Genomic DNA, 12,606 nt, shown 5'->3' with positions numbered 1-12,606 from the left:
CATTTCATCATACACCTTGTGGGTAGGAAATGCCTAGAGATCTATTTTAGTATGATCAAGACTAAAATAGCATTGAGAACCCTCAACAAGCATTGAAACAAGTAGATCTAACACTAAACACCCTAGATCTTCTCTAATCACCCTTAATCACCCTAGCCCATGAATCCAAGATTAGTCTACTCACTAATAGACATGAATAACCCCAAAACCATGGATGATTGAAGGTTAAACATGATTAGAGAGCAAGATAATCAAGTAAAGATAAGAAATTATGATCAAGATTAGATCTTTTTCCCAATAGTGGCTTTTGATTAGATAGAAAACAAGATAAATCCTAATTTTAGGTTTAGAGAGTATTTATAGGACTCCTAAAAAACCTAGTGGGCCACAAAAACAAGTCTGAGAAGGTCCAGCAAAACATGAAAAATCGACCAAATATAGATCTTGCGCGCGGGTTCGTGACCCCGCTCCAGTGGGTCGCTCCAGCTTCACAGCGGGTTCGCCACCTCGCTCTGGGACGTCGCTCTGGCTTCCTTCGCACTTCATGGATTTGGCGCGCGATGTACCCACCTCGCTCCGTCTTGGTCGCTCCGGTTCTCGAAAGTTATCGACGGGAAGTTGGGCCCAGAGCGGGTACGCTAACTCGTTGCGAGAGGTCGCTCTGGTACAGAGCGGGTGTCATACCTCGCTCCAGTGGGTCGCTCTACACTTCACTCGTCCAGAGCGGGTGCATCACCTCGCTCCAGTAGGTCGCTCCAGATCCTCTACTCGCCAAGATGATCATTTTCTACTCCCTAAGATCCCAAATGTCTCCAAATACCTCCAAAGACTCTAAGGGATGCTCCAACACCTAATAAAGACTTATGTATGCAATATGAAACCTAAAGGATGCCTAGATTTAATCTAGATGATCAAAATGTGCAAGAATGAATGACTAAAACAATGCAAATATGCAAGATATCATTTACTCTTTGCAATCATTTACTTTACTTGCACGTCACCACTCAATTCTAACCCCACTTTTAGTTTTAGCTAAGTTGAAAACTCATAAGAATAAAGTGTAGACTGGTCCTCTGGGTTGAATCTTAAACACTACAATTACCACTGTTAACTTGACAGTAGGAAAGGTTCTGTTTTAGGGTATCAGTATGTTTTCAGGTTTTGGAGTGATTTGGAGGAAAGTGGTGATTTTGGTGCATTTTGGAGAGAAAATTACAAAGGCCCGAAGTTGACCATTGACCACGACTGTCGATCAATGGGCGAAGGCAACAATCAATCGACATACACCCTGTGGTTTTGATCCACGGCGAAGCGCACAGAAGCCAGATTGGGTTCCAGCTGACCTATACCCCAAGTCCCACAAGAATTACCAGATTACCCCTGACGAGTTTTAACCTAATATTTATATGCTCTGCCATTGTTCTAGGCAACACACGCTTTCATACTTTCTACCATTTTCATACAGCAAAATACTTAGAGTCTTAGGTTTGGAGAGAAGATCCAAGAACTCCTTCCGAGATTTGTGATTGGAACTCCAGTTTCTTTATTCTATTCTATTATGCAGTTTTCTTATCTTGTTGTTATGAATTGCTTAGTCATGTCTGAGTAGTTCATCTTCTTATATTTAGGATTCAGATATTCCTGAGGGATTAGCCAAAAACATAGAATTGCTAAGTGTCAGGATATTAATCAACTAAACTTTTCTTAATGTTTGTGTTCTAGAGTAGCTAACTAGGACCTTGCCTATAGACATTAGGGGGCATTCGGAAGTTTGGTTCTTTGTATGAAATAGTTTTGTGCTAGGATTACTAGAAACAAGCAGAAGCTGATTTAGTCAACCTAGTGAACACGTTCAAACCCGTTCGTAATGCTCCCTGGAAGAAACATCGATCGATAACTCATTAGTTGCATCGATCGACTGGCTGAAAGGTGTACCGATCGACACCCCGTTGTTGGAATCGGTCGACACTTTCTCAGCCCCAACAAGCGACAGCTGAGGTTCTAGATCCGACGATAGATACTCTAAATATACGGAAGATGATCGACTATTCTTATTTGTTTGAGTTCTAGAATATCCACATATGCTTAGTAGTCTATATCTCTATAATCCTGATTGTCTGAATACAAACCCTAAGTCTAATGTTTCCCATATATGTCCTAAACCCAATCAATCAATCGAACAATTACTTGTTCACCCCTGCTAATTTACATTTAAACCATTCAACCTAGCTTAACGACATAACTAGATAGAGCTATTGTGTGCCTTAGCTCCTTGAGAATTTGATCCCTAAGTACTACAATTGAACCTTTTATTTGAGAGAGTAAATCACTCCTTAGAGTAATTTGAGTGATATCAAATTTGGCGCTGTTGTCGGGGAGCTTCGATCGCCATTAGATCAAATTTGGTTAGGTTTAGTCTAGGTTTTGTTACTTGCAAAAAACTGATAAAAAAATTTCTTGTCTTTTCAGGTGCATACCCAGCAGTACCAGAAGCAACAAGGAACAAACCCTTTTCTAAGATCCTTCACTTCTAGAACGTACCATCCACAAAGGCAAACATACCACATGTCAGAATATAGATGATCGGGGGGCTGTAATCCCTGATAATGATGATGATATTGCAGCTGCTCAAGCTGTAGACAAGGCTGCTAGACCAAGGACATTAGCTGATTACAACATGCCAGATCAGTACTTTGAGAACATATCTGCCATCCGTCCTCCAGCCATACATAGGCAAGACTTTGAGTTGAAGCCTCAGTACATTACACTCGTGGGACAGACACCCTACTGTGGGTTATCAAACAAGCATCCTATGGACCATCTGGAGAGGTTCAAGGATCTAGTTTCTGCCATCAAAGCCAATGGAGTCTCTGAGGACTATTTTTTTTTTGCAATCTCTTCAAGTATTCACTTGTTGGAGAGGATTTACCCTAGCATAGGCAGTTACCACCAGGATCTCTTACGTCCTGGGATGACATCAAGAACTCATTCTTATGTCACTTCTTTGATGAGGAACGTGCTGAAGACATGAGGAGTCAGATTGCTACATTCAACCATGAGCCTACAGAGTCATTCATAAGCTTCTGGATGAGATTCAAGTCGTATCAAAGAGATTTCTCACACCATGGATTCAATGAAGTGCAGCTGCTAAGCACTTTCTACAGAGGGTCGCGCTATCATATCAGATGGATCTGAACACAGCTAGTGATGGGAACTTTCACACCAGGAGTTCAGAGGAGGCAGATAGGCTTATTGAGAACCTCGCAGCATGTAGTAGTAGCATGGACACTGATTTGAAAAGAAGGGAATCAATTGCTGCTCTCTGGAGAGAAGATATGGATGCAGTGAAAATTAAATTGGATAGTGTCTACAAAATCCTCAAAAACCAGAACAGCCTTCGAAAGAATGCAGAGACATCAGACACCAGAGGCTACAAGAAGGATTTCAGACATGTAGATTTCATCAGAGGATTCAACAATTCATCTTATCAGAAATCACCTGCGGAGACTGAGGAGAGTAGAATTGAAGTGAGGTTTGATCAGGTTCTTGAAAGTCAGGAATGTTGATGGTGAACTTTAATGGCAAGATAGATGATGCCTATACAGATTTGAGCTCAAAGATAGAAGCCTTGAATGCAACACTGAAGAAAGTAGAAGTTGAGGTAATCTTGACAGGATACATTGTTAAGAGGCATGAAAGATACATTTAGAAAAGAAGGTATGACTCACTGAAGCACCACGTGAATGCCATCATGGATGATGATTTATGGCAAGTGGTTAAGGAGGAGAAGCTTCAGGAGGGTGACTTCCAAGTCGAAAGCTCCATGAGTTTTGGCGGTTCACATTGGTGTCGATCGACACCAAGCTTTGAGCATCGACCGACGGAGACAGACGAACATCGATCGACATCAGTTTCTCCACATCGATCGACAGAGGAAGTTGCATCATGCGCGACCGTCAGAATCCTAACTCACGAGGAGTTCACAGCTAAACACCCTCATCCACCCAAACCCTTATGTGTCAAGAAGTCTGACATCGATCGACACTAGAATCAACAGACGATCGACACATCTCATCTAGCATCGATCGACGACCACCTTTGTGACCACCGAATGCAGTTACCAAAGATAGATGTAGCACGCATGAATGCACTCAGAAACCCATCTCAACCTTCAGAACATATGGCAAACAACTTCGAATAACTTTCAGATGATGCACCAGAGCCATTGCAAGTTGATCAGACTTCTGAGAGGAGAACCTTAAGGAAAAGGTTCCTAAGCATCTCAAGCGAGGAGTTAATGAGAAGGAGATGGATAGCTTCACCAAAAGAGTTCTCAGGATACCCTTGCACATCCCATTCGAGGAGGCTTACTTAACCCACAGGTAGTGGATGTTCTTCAGGGAAACCAAGGAAACTGAGCAGGACATACATAGGATCTTCGATCAGATCAGAGAGAAGATGAAGCTGAGGATTACACTGAAGAAGAAGAGTGATCCTGGGAAATTTGCAGTGCCATGTTTGGTTAAGGGCATTGAGTTTCCATGTGCGCTGTGTGACAAGTTCATCAGTCAGCATACTACCCAAGGTAATGGCATACCATCTGGGTCTGAAGATAGAGCCTTCGAAGGATTCATTCACTTTCGTGGATCATTCTACGAGGAACTTAGGAGGAATCATCAGAGATCTTGAGGTGCAGATTGGTAATGCACTAGTTCCAATTGACTTCCATGTCCTGGAAAACAAGTAGAACAAGAATCATTCTTTACTCCTTGGGAGAGTTTTCATGGCCACTGTAGGAGCAGTATGCAACATGCAGACGAATCAGTTGTGCTTTACACTGATTAATCCATATGTATACTATGATCCAGACAGAGTTGTGAGGCCACAGACGTCCAACACTGGAGTTAACACATGATTCATTGCAGCATGCCACTGCAACTATGAGGATGAATACGAAACCGAGTATTCAGGATCGATCGACAGCGAGACTCCGCCATCGATCAATATAGCCATTCATCCGTCGATCGACGACAAGTCCATCGAATCGACCGACAGCAGTCCTGCGAATGCGACTTTCACTTTATTAGCACACTGCTATCTGCGCTTTGAGTTTCTACACAGCCTCAGGCAGCGATTGATTACCACTACGGTGATACGATCAGCAGACAAGGTGATTACTTTATTGGCAGTTGGGCAGATGACAACCTTCATGAGAGCTTCGTAGTAGACACTGAACTACCGGAGACGAGATCTGATGAGTATCACGAGGACTGCCACAGAGAGAAGAACATTGAGTACCATGGTCTTTCCATGGATGATAGAGAACTTCTCCATACATCGTCTGCAGATGTGACGTCAACAACGATCGACAGCAACATCGAGCTATCGATCGACGATCATTGAAAACCAAATCCTGAGGTACAAGTTAAAGACAATACAGATTATGGTTATCTAACACCGGATGAATTTGTTATTTTTCGGGATCCAGAAGGCCAGGTAAGAGCAATGGATGGGCGAATTCTCAAAATATATATGAAGGACGTAGCTGAGATCATTGCCATGAATGGGTCCAGTAATTTCTTCAACCCGAAGAAAAGATTAGAGGATCCACCATCGATCGACGACGCAGTAGCAACATCGATCGATGGTCAATTCGAGTCCAGACGAAGCACACTTCATTTGAACAGGAAGAGGAAACCTCGTTGGAAGAACACAGAGGTACCCATACCAACCATGCCATAGCAGAACAGCTACAACAAAGAAGAAATTGATGAGTTAGTAGTTGAGATCTACAGAGACATCAGAACTTTAGATGATTATCATTCGAAGAGGCTCGATGACATCTACTACTCATTCGACAATAGGATCAGCTAGTTGACCACACGCACAGATGAGATGAAGCAAGACATAAATATGCTTTGGAATTAACATGTAGTCGGTGCAGGACGATCAACATCAATCGCCGCTCATGCTCAAACATCGATCGACGCTAGCATCCAAGCATTGATCGACGCTCAATTCACATCATTCGAAGATAGGCTACAATCATTCACCTATCGGCTTGATGGTGTTTGCTACCCACTACGTGATAGTGTAGATGAATTGATTTCACGCCTGGACGCTTTATTACAGGAGATGGATACAATTTAGAGACAACTCGATTCTCAAGCAGAACCGTCACCATCGATCGACAGAAGAATCCGACCATCGATCGACAGAAGAACTCGACCATCGATCGACGGCAGCACGACGAAGCAAGCTGGTTACCGTGCAGTCACTACAGGATAAGCTTGATGAGATCACTTTCTCTCAAGACTTGCTGAAAGAAGATGTCTACCAGGAGCTGAAGTACATCTCAGAAACAACATATGCCAGACTTGGAATGCAACAGCGAAGCATTGGGAATCTTCAGCATAGGATGCATGCAAGTGAGATTGCTAGAGAAAGATTGAAGAATCAGTGGACCAGAGGAGATGAGACCATAAGAAGCTTCATTTGCACTTGGTTCCAGATGAGCAAAGATGAAGTGGACACTTGCATACAACCAAGTTGTCACTTTGATCATTACTAGCTCAAATAACCTCCAAAGTCAAGCTAAATGACTATAACAAAGCGCTGAGTGGGAGGCAACCCACTATTAGGTAATTTCTTATAGTTTTATTATTTAAATGTTATTTATTTTTTTTTTAATTTATTGTAGGTCTAAAAAAACAGAAAAACCAAAAAAGAGAACCAATGAGAGGTTACTTGTCATCGACCGATGAGACTAGGTCGACATCGATCAACAGTACAACACCAGCACCGATCGATAGACACATTCCTGTGTCGATCGACATCGACATCAGCGATCAGGTATATCGTTTTCCTTGTTACATTCAGTACTTATAATTTATATTCTCACCAAACTCCGACTAGATATTCACTAGAGACAGTGTAATTTAAGTCTGGGGGGAGGTTTACTAATATTATTTACCTATGAGTTTTTAAAATGTTTTTATTAAAGTTTTATTGAATCAAGAAATGTACAATAAACTTCTAAAATTTTCCTTACTCATCTAACCACTCTTTAGCACCATTTTTAGATTTATGGACTGCGGAATGTACTATAGATGCTAAAGTGGATCAGCCTACCAGTTATTCACACTTGCTGAGAATGTTTCGAAGAACCAAAGATGACCTCCAACCTAATTGAGCCTAACTTGCTTGTGTTGGGGCTTGGTATACATTGGATCGGAATCCTCCTGCAAGTCTGGAAGGTAAAAATTCTATGTGTCTACAGATTAGAACAAGATTTGGTGGCTACACCCATTAAAGCTTGATTCAAAAAACATTCTAGAAAGAGATAAAGGTCAAAAAGAAGTGAACAAGATCTGGTGGCTAAAACCATTAGAGTTTGATTCATGGATGTTTGTCAAAATATCTTAGTCAATTAAAAAAATAAAATGATACCATTTAAAAAAGGGAGACATTGACTGAGAAGAAGTGAGAAGAGAGGGAGGAAAGGGACTCGATAAGAATACATGTGTGTTCAGAAACTTGCTTGAGTTGATTCCATGTGTTCAGTGATTGATACTCCCAAAGTAAAACCTACATCTTTTATTTACATGTATTAAATGAGGTCAGTAGAGGGGTTAGTCAGACATGATTAGTTAAGTTGTTGGATGAATGGAATTGGTTGCTAAGCTAGGATATTGAATAGAAAATACTTCTAAGTTAAGATTGATTTGATGTTGTTGCAATACTGTTGAGGTGATGCTAGTAAGTTCTTAAATTATGTGAGTCCCTGCTATTTCAAAAACAACTTTCAGAGAGATGTGGGAACCAAAATTCACACCGTCGATTTCCGTAATCGGAGGAAAGTCAGGAAACCCTAACTTTCCCTGAGGCCCCGGATTCTCTGCGAGAGCCAACGACAAGTGACCGAATAAATGCGGAAAATATGAAAAGATAACAAGACGAATTTATAGAAAAGGTAGATCTTATTTCGAATCCGCGTAAGAGCGTTGCGATCATTACAAGAGATTATAAAAGCTTCGGCCGCAAGAGCTGTCAGCGATTTACCTAATTCTAGCAACCTAAAACCTTAAACCTAGTTGAGTCTCATCTCGATAACAGAAGACATAAAAGATATGAAAATGGTTTTGATTGATTTCGGACTGAACCTTATGAAAGGCTGCCTACGTACCCCTTTCGAGGATCAAGCTGAACGTAGTTCAATAGTGAACCAAGAGGAACTGCTTGTGCGCGTTCGTCTGGTAATCGGGTGCCAGTCATAGAAACAGAGCATGTCAAGAATAATGCTTCAAAGTTTCTAAGTGCCGAGCGTTCTCCCTTTTTGTGCCTCTCGCCTAGGACTCCTTATATACTCCTCCAAGGTCGGTTTTAGCTTTTCCCTTCCTGCCCTTAAGCCGTCTTAAGTAAAAATAAAATGGAGATATTCCATTTTTTCCGATCTTCATGTTTATCCGCGGAAACTTAACATTTTTTCTGCGGAAACTTATCTTTATATTTGTTTTCATAAAATAAAACATAAGTCGCCATAGTATCTACGAGATCATTCTTAAAGAATCGTAAGTGGGCTTGTAGTCGCGTTTTAGACCTCGTTGGGCCGTCTTTCGACATGAAACGTTTGTTACGATTTTCTTTTCGACAAAAACAAATTCTCGCAGTTTTAATCATAAAGTTCCAACGGTAACTTTGATCGGAATGATGTGAGAAATGATATGGCTGCGATACACGGGAGCTAGCATTGAGAAAGAGACGAGAATGCACAGATTTGGGTTGTACCCGTTGATCGATGTCCGAGACTGTTCGGTCGCTACGTAGCGACCTGGTCCGCGCTGGATCGGTCGCTACGTAGCGACCAACTCGTTCGCGGGTTGGTCGTTACGTAGTGACCGACCGAGTTCCTTGGCCGGTCGCTACGTAGCGACCGACTCGTTTGCGGGTCGGTCACTACGTAGGGACCAACCGAATGGCTTGGTCGGTCGCTACGTAGAGACCGACTCGTTCACGGGTCGGTCGCTACGTAGCGACCGACCGAATGGCTTGGTCGGTCACTACGTAGCGTCCGACTCGTTCGCGGGTCGGTCGCTACGTAGCGACCGACTGAATGGCTTGGTCGGTCGCAACGTAGCGACCAGCTCGTTCGCGGACCGGTCGCTATGTGGCGACCTTTATTTGGATCCTTTTCTGACATTTTATGAAGGTGTTCTTGGACTATGGGTGTTTAGTTTCGATGAATCAACCGAGATTAGTGCAAGATTTCACCGCAAAGTTCTTCGTAAAGATTTTTTTACGAAGATTACTTTTCGTAAAAATGTTCATGCTGATTTTGACGTTAACTTCGTCGTGTCCATTTTTGACCCCAACAATATTAAGAACTCGTCGTATAATCTTTTCAATAAAAATAATACGAAATTTACAAATCGAGAAATATTTTTCGGGGAGTTTTAGACATTGATTCCATTGTGACCGATTTTGACCCCAACAGTTGGCCCCCAGCTCGTTAGAATTGTGAGACTTTAGCGTGATGTTCTAGCGAGTGGCTTGGCAAGTTAGGCAAGTTAGGGAAGTTAGGCGGAATTAATGGTTGAAAAGGTCCGTCGTATGTGGTCTTCTCGTTCTTCTGAGAGTGGAATGCGATAAGGCTGTGCCTTGTGAAGGCTGCCTACGTATCCTTGTTGAAGGGATCAAGCCTTTCGTAGTTCGCCCTGGAGTTGAGATTCTTAAGACCTGTTTTCCAGTGAGACCTTTACGGTCCAGTTTGTATGTCGTGTAGAGGTTATCAGGCATGTTGTTGCCGATGGCATTTTATATTGGTGTAGAGGGAAGACTACGAGTTGTCATCTTGTAATAAAACTCTGTGTGAACTGCTATATTCGTGATCTGTTTTGAGAGTTTTCCGCAGTGCATAAACTTGAGGGATTTCTGAAGATGCTCAAATATTAGCCAAGAAACAAATTTTGGGATCTCGTACCAGGGTGTTTGATATTATGCCTAGAGATGTTAGAGACCAGTGTGCTGGGTTTAGGGCAAGACCTAGGTCTAATCACGGCTTTAGGGGGTGCGATGACTATTTCGTCTTACGTTTCCCGTATCGTTTTTGACCTGATTCCATCCCGCTTTAAAGTCCGCGATATGTTCTCGGCTTACGTGACTTGTATGGTAGGAATCGAGCATCTCTTCGAGGACAATTTTTAAGTCTCCCGAAAGTGCTGACCAAAATTTCGGATTTTTTTTTATATAGCGCTATTACCCTTGTGTCGGGTGTACGAGAGCTGTCTCTACGAGATGGTTAAGTCTGTTTAGGACGTTAAGAGTTTGTTGTGATCAGCAACAAACTTATCGGTAGATATTACTGTTTTTGAGTCTTCGCGAAGAATACGTGTTTGAAAAGATGTTAGTATGTATGACTGTTTGGTCTTCCATGAAGGTGCCTTTATCGAGGAAAGTAATTTTGTCGAAAAATGGTTCTTCAGGCGTCTGCGACGTCTCGAAATGCTAAAGATTGATTTTTCTTTCGTATGCCGCGTTTCGTGCTTGAAATGTTCGCGGGCTTGAAGTTGTTTCGCGATATTGCAAGGTTTTAGTCTTAACCATGCGTTTGAGAAACATTCAGGTTTGTCTACAGATGTTCGCAGCCAAAATTGTTGTTCCTGTTCGGATGCTAATAATTTGATTTTGCGATCGAGGAATTAGGACCGAGGGGTCCCGTAAATTTGTCCCTGGGAAGAAGCATTTTCGTTCGTAGTGCTTTGTGCGGTGTTGGCTTTCCGAGATATATTTCTTGTACATTTGAGGATGTTTGTATAGCTCTAGGAGCTCTGTTACGAGTTTTCCTTACATGCCGCATTTTACGGGTAAAACATACCGGGCTATAAAGTTATCGGTGGAATGTATTGAACTTGGTCGATTGTCGACAAGTGTTATGAGTTAAATGGAAAGGAAAGTTTTGTTTGCTACATACTAAGGCACGTGAGGGGCTTAGAGATGATTGAGCAAGGTTCCAAGAGCTCTCTGAAGCGTGGAAAAGGATTGCAGTCCTGGGTATTTGATCCAGGAGATGATCATGTTTTTATCATCATGATAGACTCTGACCAGAACAAGCTGAGAAGAGATAAACAGGAACTGGTGGTGGTTAAAGAGAAGCCAGAACTGGAGGATAAGTACGGGGACCAAACCACACGACCACCTGACCAGAAGGATGTTAAACTGAGAGTACATGGTCTCATGTTCATGAGCAGGACGTGGATAGGATCATCCTGGAGAGAAGCATTCAACTGCAAACTCAACAAAGTGGAGAAATCATCTGCCTTAGAAGCCACATGCAGTGAGGAAAGTTCCAAGATGTTGCTGAGACATGAAGAAGGACTGCAGAGCTTTGTGTTTCATCCTGGAGAGACTAGAGAGGTGATGATATATCTCATGGCCAGGTCAGGAACTTTGGAGTTAAATTATCAAGGTTCTATCATCCTACAGAGCTTGGATTTGAGGACAAATCCTTTTAAAGGAGGAGGGGATGGTGTGATCCTGATCAGGATTGGAATCAATGGATTGAAGCCAATGTATGGGTCAGCTATACCACTGATCATGGTGCAGTTTAATGGACAGTATCATACTCTTATTGGCATGATCTATGAGGTTCTGGATAGAGAGAAGAGAAGAACTGTTGGTACTGCCTTGAAACGACTTGAACAAAGAGGATTCAACCAACTGAGCTTAACAGGAGCTATGGAGACCATTCACCTCGTCCAAATATTTATGGAGAACAAGGAAAACATGTCAGGAAGTTTCTGGGTTGGGCTATATTTGGATCTAGGCGAAATAAGGCTTTTTCGGTCCAAAAAGAGAGTTGCAGCCAGAATCTTGATCCACTTGCTTTCTAGCTGGCCTAACAGGACGTGGAGGATCTAAAGCTCATTAAGAGACACTCCAAATCAAGTTCAAGTCGTGGCCCATCATAAACCAAAGAAGAACCAGCTTGTTGGTTTAATTTAATTACTTTGTAAGGGCTTTGGTTATTGGGCTTTCATTTAATTTAAACCAAAGACAATTAGGATTTTAAAATAAACCAATTTCAATTGGATTAGGATTAGAATTAGAATTAAACCATCCTGGTTTACTCCTAGGGTTAGAGTCTGCGATTTCTTTAAGAAACAAGGGGACGCCGCTTTTGTTTGTCAACTTTTGAATCTAAGAATTTTCCAGCAGCTTTGCTTGCTTTATCTCTTGCTTTCTCTGTTCAGCTTAAGGAACATTGATCTCACTTAAAGGAAGGAATTCTTTGTGAATCTCATCTTAGACAATACAAGGTGATCTTGTGTCTTCGAGTAGCAAACCATCTCTGTCGCCAATCCACAGGCTCAGGGAGACGACCACAGTTCAAAGGAGAGCTAGTAGCCTCTTAGAACACCCCTATCCGTTCCCCTTCAAGTGATCCAGGAGCAGAAGCCATACCCAGGCTGCACCAAGTGGTATCAGAGCCACTTGAAGGTTAGGGTCTGCGATTTTTGACTACTCAGATCATTCATTCCATCAAACACTTCTCTTATCTTTCTATCTGTTGTAAGCCAGCTGAGCCAACCCTGCAAATCAAAAAAAAAA

The sequence above is a fragment of the Brassica oleracea genome, chromosome C1, assembly GCF_000695525.1.
Source record: "Brassica oleracea var. oleracea cultivar TO1000 chromosome C1, BOL, whole genome shotgun sequence".
NCBI lineage: Eukaryota > Viridiplantae > Streptophyta > Magnoliopsida > Brassicales > Brassicaceae > Brassica > Brassica oleracea.
The sequence above is the reverse complement of the archived record's forward strand: the minus strand, read 5'-3'. Positions refer to the sequence as shown.